Source organism: Oncorhynchus tshawytscha, linkage group LG04, assembly GCF_018296145.1.
Source record: "Oncorhynchus tshawytscha isolate Ot180627B linkage group LG04, Otsh_v2.0, whole genome shotgun sequence".
Taxonomy (NCBI): Eukaryota; Metazoa; Chordata; class Actinopteri; order Salmoniformes; family Salmonidae; genus Oncorhynchus; species Oncorhynchus tshawytscha.
The window spans coordinates 11,675,696-11,698,855 of NC_056432.1; the positions used below are offsets into that span (position 1 = coordinate 11,675,696).

The window sequence follows — 23,160 nt, forward strand, 5'->3', positions numbered from 1 at the left end:
TCTATACAACAACTACCACCTACACAACCACTACCTACAGTATACAACCACTACATATACAACCACCACCTACAGTATACAACCACCACCAATAAAACCACCACCCATACAAACACAACATATACAACCACAACCTACACAACCATCATCTATACTACAACTACCACCACCTACATAACCACCACATACATAACCACCACCTACACAACCATCATCTATACTACAACTACCACCTACACAACCACCACCACCTATACAACCACCACCTACAGTTTACAACCACTACAGTATACATCATCTACCTATACAACCACCTGTACAACCATCACCTACAGTATGCAACCACAACCTATACAACCAACACTTATACAACTATCACCTACAGTATACAACCACTACCTATGCAACCACCACTTATACAACCATCCCCTACAGTATAGAACCAGTACCTACACAACCACCACCTACAGTACACAACCACCACCTATACAACCTGTACCTATATAACCAGTACCTATACAACCACTACAATTTACAACCACTACAGTATTCAACCACTACCTATACAACCACCACTTATACAACCACCACCTACAGTACACAACCACCACCTACAGTATACAACCACCACCTACACAACCTGTACCTATATAACCAGTACCTATACAACCACTACAATTTACAACCACTACAGTATTCAACCACTACCTATACAGCCACCACCTACGCAGCCATCACCTACAGTTTACAACCAGTTTACATACACCACCTATACAACCACCACCTATACAACCACCTATACAGATACCACCTATACAGACACCACCTATACAGACACCACCTATACAGACACCACCTATACAACCACCTATACAGACACCACCTATACAACCACACCTATACAACCACCTATACAGACACCACCTATACAACCACCTATACAGACACCACCTATACAGACACCACCTATACAGACACCACCTATACAACCACACCTATACAACCACCTATACAGACACCACCTATACAACCACCTATACAGACACCACCTATACAACCACCTATACAGACACCACCTATACATACACCACCTATACAGACACCAACTTTACAACCACTACTTATACAACCATCACCTACAGTATACAACCACAACCTATACAACCACCACTTATACAGGCACCACCTATACAACCATCACCTACAGTATACAACCACAACATATACAACCACAACCTACAGTACATAACCACCACCTATACAACCATCATCTATACAACAACTACCACCTACACAACCACCTATACAACCACCACCTACAGTTTACACCACTGCCTGCACAACCACTACCTATACAGCCACCACCCATACAATCACTACCAACACAACCACCACCTACACTAGACAACCACTACAGTATACATCATCTACCTATACAACCACCAACTGTACAACCACTACTTATACAACCACCACCTACAGTATACAACCACAACCTATACAACCACCACCTACGGAATAGAACCACCACCTATACAGACGCCACCTGTACAACCACCACCTATACAACAACCACCTATACAACTACCTATAAAACCACTACCTATACAACCACCACCTACAGAATATAACCACCACCTATATAACAACCACCTATACAACCACTACCTACACAACCACCACCTACAGTATACAACCACCACCTACACAACCTGTACCTATACAACCACTACAGTATACAACCACTACAGTATACAACCACTACAGTATACAACCACACCTAAACAACCACCACCTAAACAACCACTATTTATACAACCTGTACCTACACAACCACCACCTACAGTATACAACCACCACCTACACAACCTGTACCTATACAACCACTACAGTTTACAACCACTACAGTATACATAATCTACCTATAAAACCACCACCTACACAACCACCACCTAAACAACCACTATTTATACAACCTGTACCTACACAACCACCACCTACAGTATACAACCACCACCTAAGCAACCACCACCTACATAACCACCACCTACAGTATACAACCACCACCTACAGTACACAACCACCACCTACACAACCTGTACCTATATAACCAGTACAGTTTACAACCACTACCTATAAAACCACTACCTACACTATACAACCACTACAGTATACATCATCTACCTATACAACCACTACGGTTTACAACCACCACCTATATAACCACTACCTACAGTATACAACCACTACCTACACAACCGCTACCTATACAACCACCACCCCCATCATACCACCATCATGCTTAACCCAAGGACAAGTCTCGTATCCAGGAGTTCAGATAGCAATTACTTGCAGTAACAATGAAATCTGTCTGCTTTACTGGCGGTGTCAGGCACTAAGACTTAAGACCATAAGCCTGCTCATCCTCTGCCTTAAACCATTTAACTGTTTCTGCATTTAATACTGGAGACAATCAGCCCCCATGGCAGACAATACTACGGCCTAATACCCTGCCCAAGTCTTTTACTCACACTGGCTTTGAGTACTCCTCTGGGGTTACCAGTTATTTTCTTTCTGGAGCTTTGAACATACTGAGCAATAGTGAAGGGGTATTTGCATAGCAATGCATATCTTTTGTTAACATTACATGTTTTACTTGTCAGCTTTAGAAACACATTATTCTTGTTCTATCCAAATATTATGACTGCTTTAAGGCCAAACTAAATACACTTAATTTGATTTAATGTAGGAGATATCCTACTCCACTTTGATTGACGTGAATTACTTTCCTATTAAAGAGGGTGATGTTGAAAGAAAGAGAGGCAGACAACAATTTGGGACACAGTGAAAACTATTTCCAATAAGACTGTTTTTTTGGGGGGTGGGGGGGAGTAGTCACTGCATGAAAATGTTAAGCAATGCAGGACCACAGTTCAGTATTGAGCATTTCAGGTGAATCCTCCTTGGAGTGGCTCATTGAGGGGATTAGTGAAAGCTTTACTCTAGATGTGTCTCTATCTGGTGGGAACAGAACCCCCCTCTAGCCAGCACTGAAAATCAAAGCAGCTGCTCTTCATTCAACTGTACAAGATTAGGTCACCTCCGTAAAAGTCAGAATTAATTAACATTTCATATTTAGAACTAACCCTCTGCCACTCTCTAGGTGATAATTGTCCGTTTTATAAAAACTCATTCAGAGCGGCATTCTCAAACATTTCATACCTTCATGAAGACAGGCTTTCGAAATAATGCCTCTGTAAAGTCTGTCGTGGCACATTGACGTGATGCATTCTATTGGCATGGTGTAGCGACTGAGAGAAAATAACTACGGTGGAGAAGTCCTCCTGTCTAGGAGTGGATTTGCAACATATGGTTATGTCTCATGGCCGTATTAGATGGCTATATCAAAGGAAATGGAAACAGTAGCCACTGTGATGAGAGGCAGCAAGGAGTGGACAACAGAAAATAATCTAGCGGGCGGGCCTCAGCAGTAAGCTACTGCGGAGGGGTGGGCGGGAAACAGATTAACTATTTTAGCTGCCCGGCAAGCTCTCCATCTAATCAAGGTCTGACATAAGCTCATTGAGAGCAGCTCCAATCAAAACGCCCGTACAACCATGCCAAAAGTGTAATGAAATACAGCCAGCGGGGCTGCTGCTGTTTACAACTCATTACACTGCTCTGATGGCATGAACGAACGAGATCACTGGGAATGTGCTTCTATCACTGGGAGGAGGAGGGGGACGGGACACATGGGACATACTGTCTATACACTCATGTTTACTTAACGCCAAACAATGAGACACACTGAAACATGGAGGCGTGGAAGTGCAAATAAAATAAATACCAGAAAAGTCTGAGTTCAATTAACACAAGTATGTACAACGTTGTGCATGTTACTGTCATTTACTCAGAGGAAAGGAGAATCATATTCCTATCCAGATTTGGTTCAATATCTTGGTTTAATGTCTGTAATAGAATACATTATAAACGCATTCACAATGCATCTCACACAGGAGGCTCATAGAAAGTGTTCCCCTAACCTGTAAAGACAACCTTTCTAAACACCTGATTGAGAGGACACATTCCTTACATCCTGCTACCCTCTACCACACTACACAGGAACTCCCTGAGAGCTCCACTACCCCCGTCACCCTGTTCATAATCAGGCCGAGGAGAGGGAGAGAGGAAATAGTTAACATGCAGCCATTCATTGGACAAGGCTTGCGGCGTCTCCAGGACCCAGCTATCTGGCATTCCCCCCACAGTGGTGAGGATGGCTGCCAGTGCATTCAGGGTGGGCCCCACGGGATGGCCCCTATGGCATGACCTCAGAGCACTCCCTGCTCCAGTCAGCGCCAACTCCCTCCCCCGCCTCCCTGCTGGATTCCCATTTGCCTTTATCCTGCCACGATATACAGTAGCTCTGAACAGCCCTGCCAGTGAACCTTCCCAGGATCTGTCCACTACTGATGATGTCATTCTAACGCTTGCCACTGTGGTGCCACTTTGGAGGCAACGTCTGAGTGTCAGAGCTTGAGAAATACTATATTTTTTTCCCTTACACTGTTCAGTATAGAACTGACTAACTTGTATAGCAAGTGCTCAAGGCAAAAACAAAATGACATAATATGAATTTGCCAAGAGATATAGAGAATGTTGCATAATTCATCAACATTACAAAACATCATCAGAATAAATCAAATATTAGAACACGGAAAACAAACTTTTGAGTCAACAAACAGCTCAGTTAGCTCGCCATGAAAAAGGTCATTGATGATAAAAACACAACATTCATCTATAAGCTCCTTCTCCACAAAAAGGACAGACTTCAGAATATTCACTTAATTGTGTTAGGAAGGACATGAACCTTCAATGGCTTATTTCCACTAGCAACCTTGTAATTACACGATTATGAAGCTTAGCCAGCTTTTCGTACAGGGTAAAGAGGAATAGCACAGTCAATTCCTCTAGTTTACATCGCTCTCCCTGAAGACGAGGTAAGGAATTGTTAGCAAATGTTTGAAACTGTATCCCTCTTGGAGGGTTTAGCCATTTTGTTGAATTAGCATTTTAACAACCTTTCTGACTACTTTGAAAAAGTGATGTCAGACCAGTCTTGATCTCTGATATGGTAATGATATGGTAATTTCTGCTTGAGTTTCAGTCAGGTCTGGAAACGGCAGCTGGTTTTGAGGGTCTGTAATGACCTGCATATGGCTCTGGCTTCTTGTGCGATATCAAAAAGCATTTTGTTGGGCATTTCATCTGGGCCTGACATCCCTGATTATAAGATCCAGTAAAGTTGTCTAATCTTATAATGGCTGCCGAGTAGGAGTGGGACGGCTCAGGCTGTTTCATGTGGTTTCCTCCCCAAAAATGGGCTCCACTGAAGGGGAAGCAGCATACACACAGCTTAATTCTAAGCCTTTGATGACGTGCTACTGTGTGTGTGTGTGTGTGTGTGTGTGTGTGTGTGTGTGTGTGTGTGTGTGTGTGTGTGTGTGTGTGTGTGTGTGTGTGTGTGTGTGTGTGCGTGCGTGCGTGCGTGCGTGCGTGCATGCACAGGCGAATGTTTGAATATGTGTGCGCTCTATGTGAGTGTGTTCTGGGAAAGGAACAGTAGGGCAAGATCCTCCGAGGTGTTTGTGATGACAGCCTGTTTTTTTATACCTCCTATTTTCACTGAAAACAAATGTCTTTTAAAAAGCAAAAAGGCCCTTCTATGCTTCTTTGCGATAAGAGTGATACCATCTCTTTACTGTCCTTTATAAATGATTTGATCTTCCCATAACCCCCAAAAACATAACCCCCAAAAACATAACCCCTTAAAAAACATAAACCCTTAAAAAACATAACCCCAAAACATAACCCCCAAAAACATAACCCCCAAAAACATAACCCCAAAACATAACCCCCAAAACATAACCCCCAAAAACATAACCCCAAAAACATAACCTCCCAAAACATAACCTCCCAAAAACATAACCCCCAAAACATAACCCCCAAAAACATAACCTCCCAAAAACATAACCCCCAAAAAACATTTAGACTATTGTAGAAATCAAACAGCCTTTATCATTCATCAAAAGAGTGACTGACTTCTTCAAGGAGTCAGCCCACAGATGTACAGCCAGATTGGAACCTGTACATTTTCTTGCAGTGTTGTCCAGTGCGTGTGTGTGCATGTGCGTGTGCGTGTGTGTGTGTGTGTGTGTGTGTGTGTGTGTGTGTGTGTGTGTGTGTGTGTGTGTGTGTGTGTGTGTGTGTGTGTGGTGAGGCGGTTGAGGGGGTATGTGTTGACACTTGATTTACTAGAGTCGTTCACAAATGATATGTTATCAGACCGTTCAGATTGAACACTAATCATAGCCAAATGGAGAAGAGGGAAATTCTAAATGATCCATGACCTACTCATTGCTCACATTTCATTCATTCATAGTCTTTATGCCTTTAAGATGAAGTATCAAGACTACGTCTTCAGCTTCTTCACACAAAAAAAGCAATGACTCCTAAACGGATGAAAAAGCATAAGGCATAAAATCAGCAGTAGTAACATTAACCTTTTTCTCATTCAATGTTTCCCTTCTTGGAGCTGCTAGCGTTGCATTACCCAGCAGTGCAATGTCTCTAACTGTGCTTTCAGACACCAGGTGCTAATTAACACATTATCCTCAGAAAACATGCTATTCTTCTCCCAGCGTAATCAATATAGAGTATGTTAAAGACCCACTAACGTCAATGATGCCATGATTCAGGAGCAATAACGACTTCTCCCTGTATCCTAGCGCAGCTGAAGACATTCAGCGTAAGGAATAATCAATACTCTCTCCCTGAGTGAAGCACTCTTCTGCTTGGCGGAGCCAACTAGTTCATTGTCCATGGGTCGGGGGGAACAATGTCAGCCTACATGGGGCCTCCTCTGGCTCCCAGTGGAGAAACAAGGAGGGAGATTCAGGAACACCCATAATTCAATGTTTCAAGAGAGAGGAGCTCTGTAAAGAAACGGCTCACACATGGGTGGCTATGTGGGTCAGGGATAACTTGTGGAGGCCAACAACTGTCAGGATCTGTTCCCCCAAACCGGCAAGACCCCCTTCGGCTCGGGCTATTCCCAGCAGAGCTTTGTATGGGAAACCTGCTTCCCTCTTCCCCCCATGTGGCCCTTCTCTAAATCCCTCCACCGCCACGGATGGGGTCCGACGCCTTTGTGAACAAAAAGGAGCTAGCCGGGGCGACCAATTAGCCAACCCCCATGGGGTGACATGGCCAATGAATAGAGGGACCCCCAAACAGTCCACGCATATAACCTCCGTTATGCCTATGGAGCCTAACTGTCATCCGCTAGTGATATCAAACAGTGCATCCTGAGGTCTTCTAGTCTACGACATGGTCAGCATATGTCTGGTTACCATAGTTACACTATGAAATGCTATACCTTGTTTGTGTTGCCATGTCTCGCAGCACATTGGTTTTCCAGGTCCGTTAAAGAGGATTTCCCCACCAATCACCAAGTCACACTAACAACAACAACACGGTCTTAAAATCATGATCTGAATAAGCAAAGCCATAAGTGTTGTTGGACGTAGCCTGCAGATGGACAACATGGACGAGACAAATAATGTGATGTGTAGAGTGAGTAAAACTGATGTGGTCTTTCATTAACAGCTTTTATGGCCATTTGACGTCAAACCTAGACCCTCTGATAGCCACTTCGACCAAGCCATCAAGGCTGCAGGCTCCAGAGAGAAGTGGTATCACAACACGCACCGTGATATGTTTGGAGTTTGCACAATTTAATAGAAAAAGAATGGGGAGGTGTGCCTAATTATATGACACGTGCACTGATTTTGAGGTTTGACACACGTAACAGATGGAATACCTCCCAAATTAAATGTTTAACTGTTACTGAGGCTTCTATCTTGTAAAAGGACGGGGGGAATTTGTTAATTTTAGTGTCATGCTTATTTTATTATTTAAATGTGGAACATGAATTGCCTCATTCAAGTCACGAGTGTTTCCCGACGTTGAACGGTTCATTGATCCCCTCGACACTCTCTGGAAGTCACCCTCAGAGTTTCCATCAGCAACACGTGACAACGGAGGGCCCTCCGAGCGAGTTGGTAGGGGCAAGGGGATGGTTTGGGATTCACTGAATGTCTTACTAGACATTACTCTACATTCAAGCTTGACCATATTTGTTGTTGTGCTGCATCCTTCTTGTTGGTATTGTACATTTCAGACATCATTTTGCTACAATGCAGCAGCCTCATTTATCTCTGTAGATTCTCCAGATACTCCCACGAACAGTCCTACTACAATATCCAAAATAGCCTCATGAGCAGTTTATCATCAGTCTGTTCCCCATAAAACATATTTCCTCAATATGCATATCCACTACAGCAATATCTACAACACCACAGGATTGACCTTGAAATATGATTCTTCTTTCTCATATAGATGACTTTTATACAGGCATTATGCACAGCCACCCACACCCACATGCTAACTGACCCAAGGACTAACCTTGATTCATTCCCTCGCTTCTTTAACCTCTGGCCAGATAGTTCAGACTGACCATTGGCTTAAACTGGAGTGTCTGGAATGCAGGCCAAATCTGGACATGAGATCTCTTCCACCAGAGCTGGCTTCCCACTGTGGAAATGTCACTGGTACTGTCGCTAGGCTAACTCTCCTGCCAGTGGAATCACCCAAAACGATGCCACACTCCAGGCCTTTGTGTACCACTCTGAGGGAAACAAACCTCTGTAAAAGTCATTACACAAACATTCTCCTCTCTCTTCCAAATCACTGACAAGTAAAAACACTCGGTGAGAAAGAGTTTTCTTCACGGTAAGTTATGCACATACGGTTTAGTTATTCAGAATCAACCGTGCTCAGGCAGGCTATTTAATGCACCATTGGTCAGTCAGTGAGCATTTTATCCTAGTTTTAGTCAACACGCCAGAGAAATACCAACCTGAATATAAAGAGAGAGAGTTATGTAGATTCTGAGTGCATACAATTCAACATTATCAAATGATCAAACTCAACAGAGTTCTTGAGTAAAAAAGTTGAGAAGGCCACATGAAGTTGAGGGTGTAATTTAAACGTTTTGGCCATGATTCACATGTAATATGAAGGTGAAACCGCTACTTTGTGGGTCCCCACAGTCAGAGCTGGCTGCCATACATCAATGACTCAATGTTCCCACAGCATAGGAAGTTCATGGGTGCCTTAAAATAGCTACAGAGATTGGGTGCCGCTAACCCAAATAATGGAAAACCTAGTATCACCGGTCGCCATCTTTGATTACAGGCCACCTCCTGGTTGAGACAGATGGAAGGAGGAGGACTGCCAGTCTTCCTGTGGCCTTGCACCTTGCATTTTAGTTGGTCTCTGCAGCCATTACAGAATAGATTTAATCTGACATAGACATCTCCCATAGACATATACAACTACGACAACCATCCACTTTGGACTCAGTGTTATAAACAAAACCTAATGGGGTCGCTCAGTGTTCTCGGTTTCAGGAAAATGACTTAATAACATTGATTAGGAACTCTCACGTAAACAGCTGATGTCTGCCTTGATGAAGAACACATACTCATTTACAAGGCTTTTATAAACGGCACAAAAAAACGTATTGTCAAATGTTCCTCAACCCCGTCATTGTAATGGCTACTGTGTACAGTAAATAGGAACTCAACAGAAATGTACTTATAATGATGATAATTCTTGACACGTTCCTCATTAAAAGAGGGAAGTTCAGTGGAAGCCATCTCTTGTTCTGTGTTTACCAATAAAACAATGGGTTTTATATGAACTAGAAATGTCAGTGAAGCGTGGGCTATAATGAAGTATCCTCGTCCTTTCTCCTCTCTACCCTTCAACCTCTATGGTCAATTAAGCCACCTACAGATGTAGGATCTTAATTTGATCACCCTGTTGCAGGACATTTAAAACTTGTAGTGTATTTGAGGTTTAAAAAATGCTTCTGAAGTTTGTCATTTACAATTTGAAATTTTCAGACTTGATTTTCCTTTATGAAAAATGTATCCCCTACAAAATGTCCATTAATTATTATTTTCCTGCTGAAGCAAACTGGCTCAAATTAAGATCCTACATCTGTAAACAGTACAGACTGTCACATTCCATCAAGAAGCAAACAATGAATGACTACTTTATTCATTAAAACAACTCTGTTTGAAAAACAAGTTCGGAAACGATTACCATATGAAAACTGCAGAATAATGTATAACCTTGACAAATCTCCACTGGGCCAAAACTGTCAGTACTCAAGCCCTGTTATTTGAAGTGTACAATGAGTGCCCTGCCTCTGTATGAGCAGGATTCAAGCACAATTACTTCACAGGGGGCACACACACAGACACACACACCGAGATATGCACACGCACATACGTACACCCAGGAGCCTCATACACACACAGAATTAACTACCTACCATACAGCACACTGAGAGGCCAGGCAACAGCAAAGAGAGAAATGTCTCTTTATGTAACAATGCCATTCCTTTTCCTCACTAGAAGACATAGAGGTGAATGCAATACCACGACCTAGTTCAGATTCTCTATCATATCAGTTCTCTGACACAATGATCCACCACATTACATCAAACAGCATCCATATTGACTGAAACTGAACACAGGAAATATCATGTGGTTGGCCCTATACATAACACATGTCTATTTGTCTTATCTATTCATTTGATCTGTTTTGGGCAGAAGTTTGCTGAAGGTTATTGTGATCAACTTCTAGTTTACATCCCGACCTATGAAACCCTAACCCTAACTCTATCTCTAACTCTATCTCTAACCCAAACCCTAACCTTAACTCTAATCCTAACTTTAACCCTCACTCTAATCCTAACTCTAAGCCTAACTCTAATCCTAACTCTAACCCTAACTCTAACCCTAACTCTAATCCTAACTCTAATCCTAACTCTAACCCTAATCCTAACCCTAACTCTAACCCTAACTCTAAGCCTAACTCTAATCCTAACTCTAACCCTAAATCTAACCCTAATCCTAACCCTAACTCTAACCCTAACTCTAACCCTAACTCTAATCCTAGCCCTAACTCTAATCCTAACTCTAATCCTAACCCTAACTCTAACCCTAACTCTAACCCTAACCCTATGGGGCAGGTGGAAACGCAATCTGTTGACAACTGTAATCAGTTCTAGTCCCATTGACAAAAACATGTCCCATATATGGATACACCATTTCCGATACAGTGGGACGTCATGAGGCCTGAGGTCTAGCAGACATATGACTCCAACAACACAAAGGAAACATGACCGCTCTGTCTTCCACAGGATCAGACACTTTTCTGACCACTAGGATATCTGGCCCCCAGCACATGTCACAGCAGATAATTTATACCCCATGCCCTACCCCTTAGATACCAGAGCCCTGGCTCACAAACCCAGCCCATGCCCTACCCATTAGATACCAGAGCCCTGGCTCACAAACCCAGCCCATGCCCTACCCATTAGATACCAGAGCCCTGGCTCACAAACCCAGCCCATGCCCTACCCATTAGATACCAGAGCCCTGGCTCACAAACCTAGCCCATGCCCTACCCATTAGATACCAGAGCCCTGGCTCACAAACCCAGCCCATGCCCTACCCATTAGATACCAGAGCCCTGGATCACAAACCTAGCCCATGCCCTACACATTAGATACCAGAGCCCTGGCTCACAAACCCAGCCCATGCCCTACCCATTAGATACCAGAGCCCTGGCTCACAAACCCAGCCCATGCCCTACCCATTAGATACCAGAGCCCTGGATCACAAACTTAGCCCATGCCCTACCCATTAGATACCAGAGCCCTGGCTCACAAACCCAGCCCATGCCCTACCCATTAGATACCAGAGCCCTGGCTCACAAACCCAGCCCATGCCCTACCCATTAGATACCAGAGCCCTGGCTCACAAACCTAGCCCATGCCCTACCCATTAGATACCAGAGCCCTGGCTCACAAACCTAGCCCATGCCCTACCCATTAGATACCAGAGCCCTGGCTCACAAACCTAGCCCATGCCCTACCACCCAGAGGGCACTTTAACACAACAGCAACAACAACTGTTTTATAACTGGGTTCGTCATCTTAAGTTTCAACCATCACAATGCCATAAAAGCCTTGTGTTGTCACTGGCTTTATTTGGCATCTAGTTGAACTTAAGAGCCCAACTCTAGAAACTAAGGATGGAGGTCTATATCCATGTAATCCAATACAAAGATACAGGTATATTTATTTTTTGATGAGTATTTTCAAGTTAAACTTGAAGTTGTTTTTTCAATTGTATGTTAGGCTTTCTTTTCCTAACTCAAGTCTTCTGTATAATGATCTGCTCTTGGGCCTATTTCAATGTTATTGTCTTCTAGGGAAAGGCCGTTCTCATGACAACCCACATGACGATGAAAAACATAATTGTCCATTTGAACATCTCATGAGTTCCTAGGTCAAAGCTTTTGGCTCTGGGGGAGTGAGAAGGCACAGGACAAACAGGGCTATTAATGTTTTCATTGATTAGTATCTCAGTGTCAGCTCAATAACCTCCCAGATGTAATACAATGCATCCAAGTGAATAAATAATCATTACTAATGGCTATAAAAAGCACCCTGGATTTTACTAACATTCTATTGGGAACAATCAATATTCCTCCAACCGCAGTACATATGCCTCCTACCTACACAAATTACTCATCATACAAAAGAAATGTGCAAGACTAGCCACCTCCTCTAATTACCTGGCTCCATCTGCACCTTTGTTTAAGAAACTCAATATCTTGTCTATTTACGATGTTAATGTACGGCAATTATGAACTTTCATCTACAAATACCCCTACCTCTCAGATAGTTTACCTAAACCCTTCAATGGATTCTTCCAGCTTAATTCTGAAATCCATCTACACTACTGGTCAAAAGTTTTAGAACACCTACTCATTCAAGGGTTTTTCTTTATTTTTACTATTTTCTACAATTGAAGAATAATAGTGAAACATCAAAACTATGAAATAACACATATGGAATTCAAATAGCCGCCCTTTGCCTTGAGGACAGCTTTGCACACTCTTGGCATTCTCTCAACCAGCTTCACCTGGAATGCTTTTCCAACTGTCTTGAAGGAGTTCCCACATATGCTGAGCACTTGTTGGATGCTTTTCCTTCACTCTGCGGTCCAACTCATCCCAAACCATCTCTATTTGGTTGAGGTCGGGGATTGTGGAGAACAGGACCCCTGATGCAGCACTCCATCACTCTCTTTCTTGGTAAAATAGCCCTTACACAGCCTGGAGGTGTGTTGGGTCATTGTCCTGTTGAAAAACAAATTATAGTCCCACTAAGCCCAAAACAGATGGGATGGCATATGGCTGCAGAATGCTGTGGTACAGTAGCCATGCTGGTTAAGTGTGTCTTGAATTCGAAATTAATCACAGACATTATCACCAGCAAAGCACCCCCACACCATAACACCTCCTCCTCCATGCTTTATAGTGGGAAATACACATGCGGACATCCGTGCACCCACACGGCATCTCACAAAGATATGGCGGTTGGAACCAAAATAATCTAATTTGGACTCCAGACTAAAGAACAAATTTCCACCAGTCTAATGTCAATTGCTCGTGTTTCTTGGCCCAAGCAGGTCTCTTCTTATTATTGGTGTCCTTTATTAGTGGTTTCTTTACAGCAATTCGACCATGAAGGCCTGATTCACACAGTCTCCTCTGAACAGTTGATGTTGAGATGTGTCTGTTACTTGAACTCTGTGAAGCATTTATTTAGGCTGCAATTATTGAGGCTGGTAACTCTAATGAACTTATCCTCTGCAGCAGAGGAAACTCTGGGTCATCCATTCCTGTGGCGGTCCTCATGAGAGCCAGTTTCATCATAGCTCTTGATGGTTTTTGCAACTGTACTTGAAGAAACTTTAAAAGTTATTGGATTTTTCCGTATAGACTGACCTTCATGTCTTAAAGTAATGATGGACTGTTGTTTCTCTTTGCTTATTTGAGCTGTTCTTGCCATAATATGGACTTGGTCTTTTACCAAATAGGGCTATCTTCTGTATACCACCACCTTGTCACAACACAACTGATTGGCTCAAACACCTTAAGGAAAGAAATTCCACAAATTAACTTTTAAGAAGGCACACCTGTTAATTGAAATGCAATTCAGGTGACTACCTCATGAAGCTGGTTGAGAGAATGCCAAGAGTGTGCAAAGCTGTCCTCAAGGCAAAGGGTGGCTACTTTGAAGAATCTCAAATATAAAATATATTTTGATTTGTTTAACACTTTTTTTGGTTACTACATGATCCCATATGTGTTATTTTATAGTTTCGATGTCTTCACTATTATTCTACAATGTAGAAAATAGTAAAAATAAAGAAAATCCCTTGAATGAGTTGGTGTTCTAAAACTTTTGACCGGTACTGTATATAACACAAGACACTGTGATAACCTTCACCCCCCCCCTCCCCTCCCCACTGCCGCACCTCACATGGTCAATTCTCTATCAGATACAGAGGTACCATACTCTGGAATTCTTATCTTCACGTTGCCAAAACATCATCATCCCTCAATAACTTCAAGCGAAGACTGAGGATCAGACTGTAAGTAATCTCCTCCATGAAGACTAACTCTCCCACACACATTTGCACACACACACACATTTAAACAAAACAAATAGTTTGTGATTACTGATCAATTAATTTATACATTTATAATTAGTAGGTTTTGTTTTCTGTTTTAACAAACCTTTTTTTATTTTTGTACTGATTGTAAAGCCAGCCCTTGGGCTTCCAACCTCATTTTTTTCAATCTGTATGGTTGTTTATCACTTGCTTTCTTTGGTGCAAATAAATGTAACTAAACAAAAACTAAATGAAACTTAAACAAGCTCTCTTCAAATTCAATAGGGTGGCAAGGAGAATTAGAGACTAAAACGGTGGGGAAAGACTAGAGGCACACGCCGTTCACACTTCCATTCAGGAAATATTGTAGACCGATGCAGAGGTAGTATTTACTCTAGCAATTAGTCCAGCATTACAGCCATGGAAATTACCGTGATGCAGTAATAACTGTCTGCACTGCCTTAGGGGAAAGCAATGAGCACTCGAATAGAAAGTCACGTCTTATTATACTCATGGTGGAGGTGAGACATATGGGGTCCTGTAATTAGACTGGTGGTTGGCTGTTACTCTCCAACAAACACAACCATTCCTAAGAGATACTGTAGCTGATTTTCCCAAGATAGAGTAGCTACATCTAGGTGAGACTTCTAGGATGATATCAGTTGAAAAGCAGATGACTTCCAGAAAATAATGAGAAGGAGCATCAAACTATTGGAAATCAGTAACTCAATTAATCTGCTTTTGTGGAATGACATGGAGTGACAACATGGCCAACTCTTTCACCAATCATTGGCTAATTCCTTCAATGATCAACATTATATTTTGGAAGTGAAAACCTTGATTCAACATCACGTCACCTTAAATACAGTGTCCGTTATCTTTGACCGTTCATTTACCAATGTCTCAGCCACAGTCATGAGCAGCCAGCCTGTGGAACAAAAGGCCACATTAAGCCATTCACCTGTTAGTGTGAGAAATTAGTGACTGCACAACGGCGCCACTATTTAACAGCAACGACCCATCTTATCTGCCGAGGCTGCATGAAATGGTGTTTGCTTTAGATAACATCTCCCTATATGAACCATGCAGGGGAATTTAGCTAGCTGGCTAGCTGGCACTGGGACACAAACCCAGTATGGACGCAGGCAGGCTGCACCTCAGAGGGACATAAACAGTCACAGCACCCTGAAGGGAGTGGTAGAGAGAGGTACTGTTCTCCAGAAGCAACAATACAAGAGGATTCTTCTCTTATGTAGGTCAGATGATGAACAGGAGCTGTGCTGCACTGCCTGGAGATCATCTCCTCCCTTCCTCTCGGGTTACCTTGAATTAGCTCAACATGCTATAATCAGCTGACAGAGGAGCCCACCGTAACCTAAGAGAGGGTGACTAATGAATTGCTGATGGTAATTTTTCCTAATTCACAAGCTACTTAAAATGGACTGTCGTTGAGGAACCTGTTTCAACTGTTATATAAACAGCATGGGGAAGAAAACAAATGACAGAATGCTCGGTCTACCAGATTATCTGACTGTTTCTGAAGTCAAACCATATTCCCTCTGACTGCTACATCAGAAGACTACCCACAGGGCCATGCATCTTAATACTGTCTCCAAACCCAATTAAATCAGCTAGCATTGAATTGTCTTAGCAGCATTATCAATAAAGAGCAGATTTGTCGGTTGTACACAGGATGTAAAGACATGAATGAAACATGCAGCGCGACTAATAAAATTAGAATTGAGACAATGAACACATCACTATGCATGAAGCAATACAGCATCCGCTGCCATACATTTAATCAGGGCTGGCCAAGGAACCTAGCTGTTCTTCTCTTGGATGAGTGAAACGTGAGCGAGGGGGCATTGTGTGGCCTCTGTGAGAGTGATGATAAGTGTTCCCAGCCCACCGCTCCACATGAGATGACGGACAGGCAGGAACTAGTGCTGAAACACTGGGGGCCTTGTGGTCATGCGCTTCTACTATCAGTCACATGACCACGCCACATGGCTGCAATTTGTTCACTAGATATGTCATAAATGTACACACAGAGGTATTACTGTTCACTTTTTAGTCCTGATTGGAGGGGGGTTCAGGCGGTTCTCTTAATGTAGTCCACCAACAACTGTGCCCTAATAGTAAGACCTGTTTTTCCCCCAGATTTGAGGGATGGTGAATACATTTCTTTGTGGTGTATATTTTTTCTTCTATGTCTTTAGTAACATTGTTGGTAGACTAAATTATGTTTTGCAATATTAGCATTGAAAAATCTATTTGTCAATTAGTTTTACAAATGTATCTTCACATAAGGACAGGCTGCTGTAGAACCATGTAGTCCAATTCTACAACTGGTAAATTGCTGAGATTGCTTTCATATGGGTAAACTTAGAAATATGGAAATACCTCATAGAGCACTATTGCAAATACTCTGTCATCGTCTGAAAGTTGACATGACTTGGGGGGGCATTACAAATGACATCTGATGTATTAAATAACACTTACTAACCACCGGTGTGCTTGATTAAGCTTTTGAGATAGACCTGGCCTTTGGGAGTAACATCAATCACATATCACTTTGCACAAGGTGCATTTCTCCACACAAATATCAATACCTACAATAGACGGGTGGGTTATTGAACCGTGGAGCAGAACTTACAGTTTGGCTTAGAATCAAATGATTAATGACAACATATAAACTATATTTCTGTTCCAAATTGTATTGAAAACATAAATACATTTGAACAATGAGCACTTGTTGACTCTTAAATACATCGTTGCAGTTGTTGGTTAGCTAGCTATCAAATGTTTTGCAATATTAGCATTGACATGACATCAGTCAAAACCCCTCAAAACAAGACATGATACCAATAACAAGATCCAACGGGCTGAAATGAGCCACCTGCGATTCCCAACATGGCAGCTTCTTGTCATTGTTGGTACCTATGTGATCGTCCAGAATGATAACACACTTCTGCCCCATCGACGCACGAACATCCTTTTCATTATGTTGTCAGCTAACCCTTCTAGAGTCCAGCAGCCCTGCACCCACACCAGCCACCTGCACAGGAGAATGATAACAAGATGATGTCACTGAGTCTACAAACATATCACTTCAAAGCCATAAAACATCTACATAGGTAAGTTGAGCAAACAGCCCATTTCTCATGGTATGATTCCCTCCAGAAAGGTCACCCAGATGAGAGAATTGCAGCATCTAAATCACCCTCAGCTTGGATTTCAGCCCAATGGCACTGACAATGACAAGGTTCTTTCTTCTTAATGTGGCCCACATGAAAGGCCGTGAAGAAAGTCCCATGATTAGAGACTGATTTTCCCACTAGACACTAGTTTCACTGAAAATACCCACTGGCAAGGTGTAATGTGATGAAGCACAGCAACAATATGGCCACATTAAATCATTACAAGACAGCAGAGATTACAGACTCCTTTGGGAGGTACAACATGACCAAGAAAGACCATCTTAGAGGAATTCAAAAATAAATGTTCAACACTGATCATCTCAACATACTGATAGTAAAAATACATTTTATAATGGAAAGTGGTCTCAAAATTCCCCAACATCCACTTTAAAAAATGAAAAAAACAGATAACAACATCAATCTCTCCAAACACATTCTATGTAATAGTGGAAGCCAATTCTATCTCTGAGTCACCCATTGTAAACAAAGGACAATAAGGCTTGTTTGGTTTACAGTAGACATAGCTTCAGCCTCTTAAGTGAAGGACACATGATTCCAGGTATGAACTCTACTGGAAAACCCTCCTTACATTTGATTCATCCTTCTATAGAGGGAGCATACTGCTTTGAGATGAAATTGCAAACCATTTTGCCTCTTCAAGCACACACCCAGGTAGAGAGGCTGCTCCGAGTGCTGCCCTGCAATCTCTCCTGGCCTTCTCCAGGCACCCCAACACCATCTCAGACCCTGAAACTATGGCAACCGAACAAGAGAGCAGCCTCCATGATTAATAGATGAGAAATGCTGTGCCAATCGCAGTGGGCCTGGGGAGGGGGACAGATGTACACCCCTCTCTGTGATTCACCGCCACACACCGCGGCACGGAAGGAGGAAAGAGGGCCTTGCGACGCAGGCAATATGCACCCCTGCAACACAGGGTCATGGAACACCCCCTCAACACAGGGTCATTGAAACACCCCATCAACACAGGGTCATGGAACATCTCCTCCACACAGGGTCATTGAAACACCCCATCAACACAGGGTCATGGAACACCCCCTCAACAAAGAGTCATGGAACACCCCCTCAAAGAAGAGTCATGGAACACCCCCAACAAAGAATCATGGAACACCCCCAACAAACAGTCATGGAACACCCCCTCAACAAAGAGTCATGGAACACCCCTCAACAATGAGTCATGGAACACCCCCAACAAAGAGTCATGGAACACCCCTCAACACAGGGTCATGGAACACCCCCTTAACAAAGAGTCATGGAACACCCTCTCAACACAGGGTCATGGAACACCCCCTCAACACAGGGTCATGGAACACCCCCTCAACACAGGATCATGGAACACCCCCTCAGCACAGGATCATGGAACACCCCCTAAACAAAGAGTCATTGAACACCCGCAGAACAGGCTGCTGTAGAACCATGTAGTCCTACATGAGCATCAATGCATACTTCATGGGCAGCCAATGAGAGCTGACCACAACCGGAAGCAGCCAATGAGCTAACTATAACTGGAAGCCACAGTTGTTCATAATGAGTGTTCACAGCGAGCAGCGTTTGTGACTCATGGCCACTTACCTGTATAAGTACAGTACACATTCAAGACATTTAACTATTTGCATACCAAATGCTATGTGATGTCTGGCATCACATTAGACCCTTATCAACACTTGTCTATCTAAGACAGTTTCTAGTTTGTTTGCAGACAATAAAACCCCATTGCAGAGACAGGTGGATCATCTCTGATAACATCTATGATGCAAGCAGTTTGGCTACGTCAACTCTCCTCTCATCACAATTTCATTTAATACATTTCCATAAACAAAGTCTTGCCAAAGAGCAACAGTGAACATGCCAACAGACAGTCTGCCAATTCAGCCATTGACTTAAGAGGTTCTGTCCAAAAGCTTCATACTGTAAGCCTTTGGCTTTTCTGGCGCTAAAAATGCCCTCAATTATGTTAATTTAATGAGTCTAAGGGAAGGGAATTTTACACAAGGCCTACTAATTTAAAAAAATATATAGTGTATTGAGAGCCTGGGGAGTTAATGCAAGGTGAGAAACAGAGGCTAAGCTACAACAGCAATGATGTTAACAAATCAGTACACTTGAAATGAGGCGTAATGTACAGAACAGAATGAACCATATGTCCCACAACCAAATACATTTCATTTAATTCATTATTGTCAGATCAATGGTCAGGTTTTTAATATAATGGGATGCGATTTCACCTTAGAGTGGAGCTTTCCCACAAAACATGATGTCATGATATTTGCAATAAGGGGACTGATGAGCGGAAGAAAACCTTCTCTAAATGTCATGCAGCTTCTGAACACCAGCACGCTCTTGGTTTCATCTGAGTATGGCACCATTCTATTATGGGGGTGGTTGGAGGATGCTAGGTGTTTATCATTTTCTATCAGCAGGAGGCACACAGAGAGATGCTCATGGAAAATTAGTTTTTGAAGAAAATATCCCCACAGACGCACAAAATTAGAATTTTGCATTTGGCAAAAAGGTGAAAGGCGCTAGAGCGAAAACCGGTTAATGTTCACATCGAAACATAGCCTATATCCTACATATGAGATGTAATTTCCCCACAGGATTATGGTATTAAAATGTATATGATTCTGCTATCAGTGGACTACTAATGGAGCACGAATAAAATGCAATGAAAGCTGTTTTTTAAATGATTGAACCATAATTTACAACTACAATTTTCAATGCTCTAATATACTGTGTGTACATATATATATATATATATATATATATATATATATATATATATATATATATATATATATATATCATAAATAAATCACATTTTGATGAGTGTGAGGATTGTAATGCTCTCATACACTCTAATTGATTACAATAAATTCTAAATCACACTGGATAAACATGAATTAAACATGCAATCATAAAATATGCATAAATACACAATTCTACTCGACCTACCGCATTGACACTGAATTTGAATCAATGATTAACATGGCCTCGCTTTGCGTAATTGAGTGCAATTCATTTCACATAGGCACGCCATTTATCAATTATTCAATACCAAGCACGTCTATCTGTCCTTGACTGACAAATGTAAATACCAACTTACACCCCTGCACAGTGTATACAAGCACACCAGTGTGACAAATCCACATCAGTCACACACAATGCCAACCTCATTGCTATTGTTAGGAAGCTGCAGATCAAATGCTCCACAGAGCATTGCTCCAAACAGTGGTTACCCACAATGCATGCTGATGTTTTGTGTTTCCCCTTTTTTTCTACCGTGACAAAAAAACGATGCTTTCTCCAAAGGTAGTTAGTCACACAGTGACAGGCACACATGTACACATACATCAATAGCAGTATGGTCTGCTTTTCGTGTATGTCTTGTAAACAGTCTAGCATTTATGGCAGGTGTTTCAAAATGGCTCCAGGATTATTGCGCACCACTGTAGCAATACTGGATTGTATTCCACACACGGATAGCCCACCTACAGTATCTCATCTCATCTTAACTGTTAGACCTTATCTCCATGGGCTAGTGAAGAGGATGGAAACGCATCAAATATTTTTTGGAGTGATTTCATGAAATAATGTATTGTGTACTTTTTTCCTATCAATGTGTTTTTACAAGACACACTCATCTTAAAAGTAATTCCCTCAAATATCATATATTACTGTAAAAAAAAAATATATATATATTTTTGTTCACAGGCATTTAGCCCTATTCCTTATGGTTTTGATGTTATCAACACAGGCCATGGAGCATCTATACACATTGAGAAACATCCCTTGACTAGAGTCCCTTTGCAAGTACAGCAAGCCAGACGTCTTCAAACTGGTTGAAGAGAGGGAGAAATGGCTGAGAGAGCCGAGGTGTTAGCAGCCCTGGGTGTTGAATGGGGCCTCTGTACTGCACCTAAACACAGCTTTCAGTATATCACTGTAAAAAGTGAGATGGCACTGTTGTTCATCTGAGGTGCTTTTATTGAATTATTGATCTAACGTTATGTTTCGGTAATTTTTTTAAATTTAAGGAATGCTTCTAAATTGCTTTCGACACCTCATGCGCATGCCCATTGTATAGCGGTTGGGGCAATATAGCATTGAGGGCAATCAGAAGAGTTAGAGGCATGGCTTATTGGGGGCGTGGCTTTCAGTTTGTTCGTTTTGGCCATCCCTGAGAGTGAATGTCATTCCAGTTAATGTGTTCTGTTGTATTCATCATACAAGATTAAACGCAAGGTTTCCATTGATACAATGATCGTCAGTTGGTTACAATATTGTGGTCAATAAATGTGACTGACCGGCTCAAATTGGTCTTATATAGCAACATTTGAAATGACTAAGCTTGTAATTTATGTGAAGTAGTGACCTGTGACATATGCCTAGTTTCCTGAAATGCGTCACAAATATTAATGTTTTTTGTAAAGATTGTGTTTGGAGGTATTATTTAATGTTAATGAACAAACTTTTTTGATTTACAGGGAATTTATTTATTTGCTTGAAACCCAATTTAAGAATTTTGGAAAAGTCAAAGAGAAATTTCAACATGGAGCAAAATGAAAAAAAATGTGTTATATTAACATGAAATATTCCATTATATTTATGTTATATATTAGGTTGAACAAAGGGGGAAAAGTCATTGTGTTGCACCAGCCATATCCCTTTCTAAAGGAAATACATTACATGTAAAACATATTTGATAACACGTGTGCCCAATGGAGCAATTACAACAGTGACCCGCCCTGAAATGACCTTTAAAGCCTGGAGTCACTCAACAAACCCTATGTGGACAATGCTTCACTCCTCTCTCTCTCTCTCTCTCTCTCTCTCTCTCTCTCTCTCTCTCTCTCTCTCTCTCTCTCTCTCTCTCTCTCTCTCTCTCTCTCTCTCTCTCTCTCTCTCTCTCTCTCTCTCTCTCTCTCTCTCTCTCTCTCTCTCTCTCTCTCTCTCTCTCTCTCTCTAATGTGTGTGTGAGAGAGAAGTGATGTAACTACAGCCATATTACACCAGTTAAGACATTTCAGTCTCTAAATTGTGGGTAGATAAAAATGAAACGAAATTAATGACATAGCTACAATTAACTCCACAGCCATAAATAATGTATGATTCGTGTTGAAGACAGATAAAAGCCTATAGATTGAAATAGCGTATTTTCCACCTGGAAAGACACAGGTGAAATATTCGTTTTACCAGCACTGAACATGGAAATGCCTGTCTTTCTTCTCACACATGAGAATTGCATCTCTACATTACGCTACCATGGAGGG

General features: G+C 41.9%; 1 protein-coding gene across 6 annotated transcripts in view; it reads right to left on the minus strand.

Moving 5' to 3' along the window:
* LOC112247117 (semaphorin-6A) overlaps nucleotides 1–23,160 on the minus strand; it is a 90,757-nt gene that overhangs the window by 66,649 nt on the left and 948 nt on the right. The window contains exon 2 of one of the 6 annotated variants that reach the window (XM_024415795.2): nucleotides 17,610–17,727. The exons of the other annotated variants lie outside the window; for them this stretch is intronic. The gene's annotated coding sequence lies outside the window, so the exon portion shown is untranslated. The remainder of the gene's footprint in view (nucleotides 1–17,609; nucleotides 17,728–23,160) is intronic. 6 annotated transcript variants of the gene reach the window in all.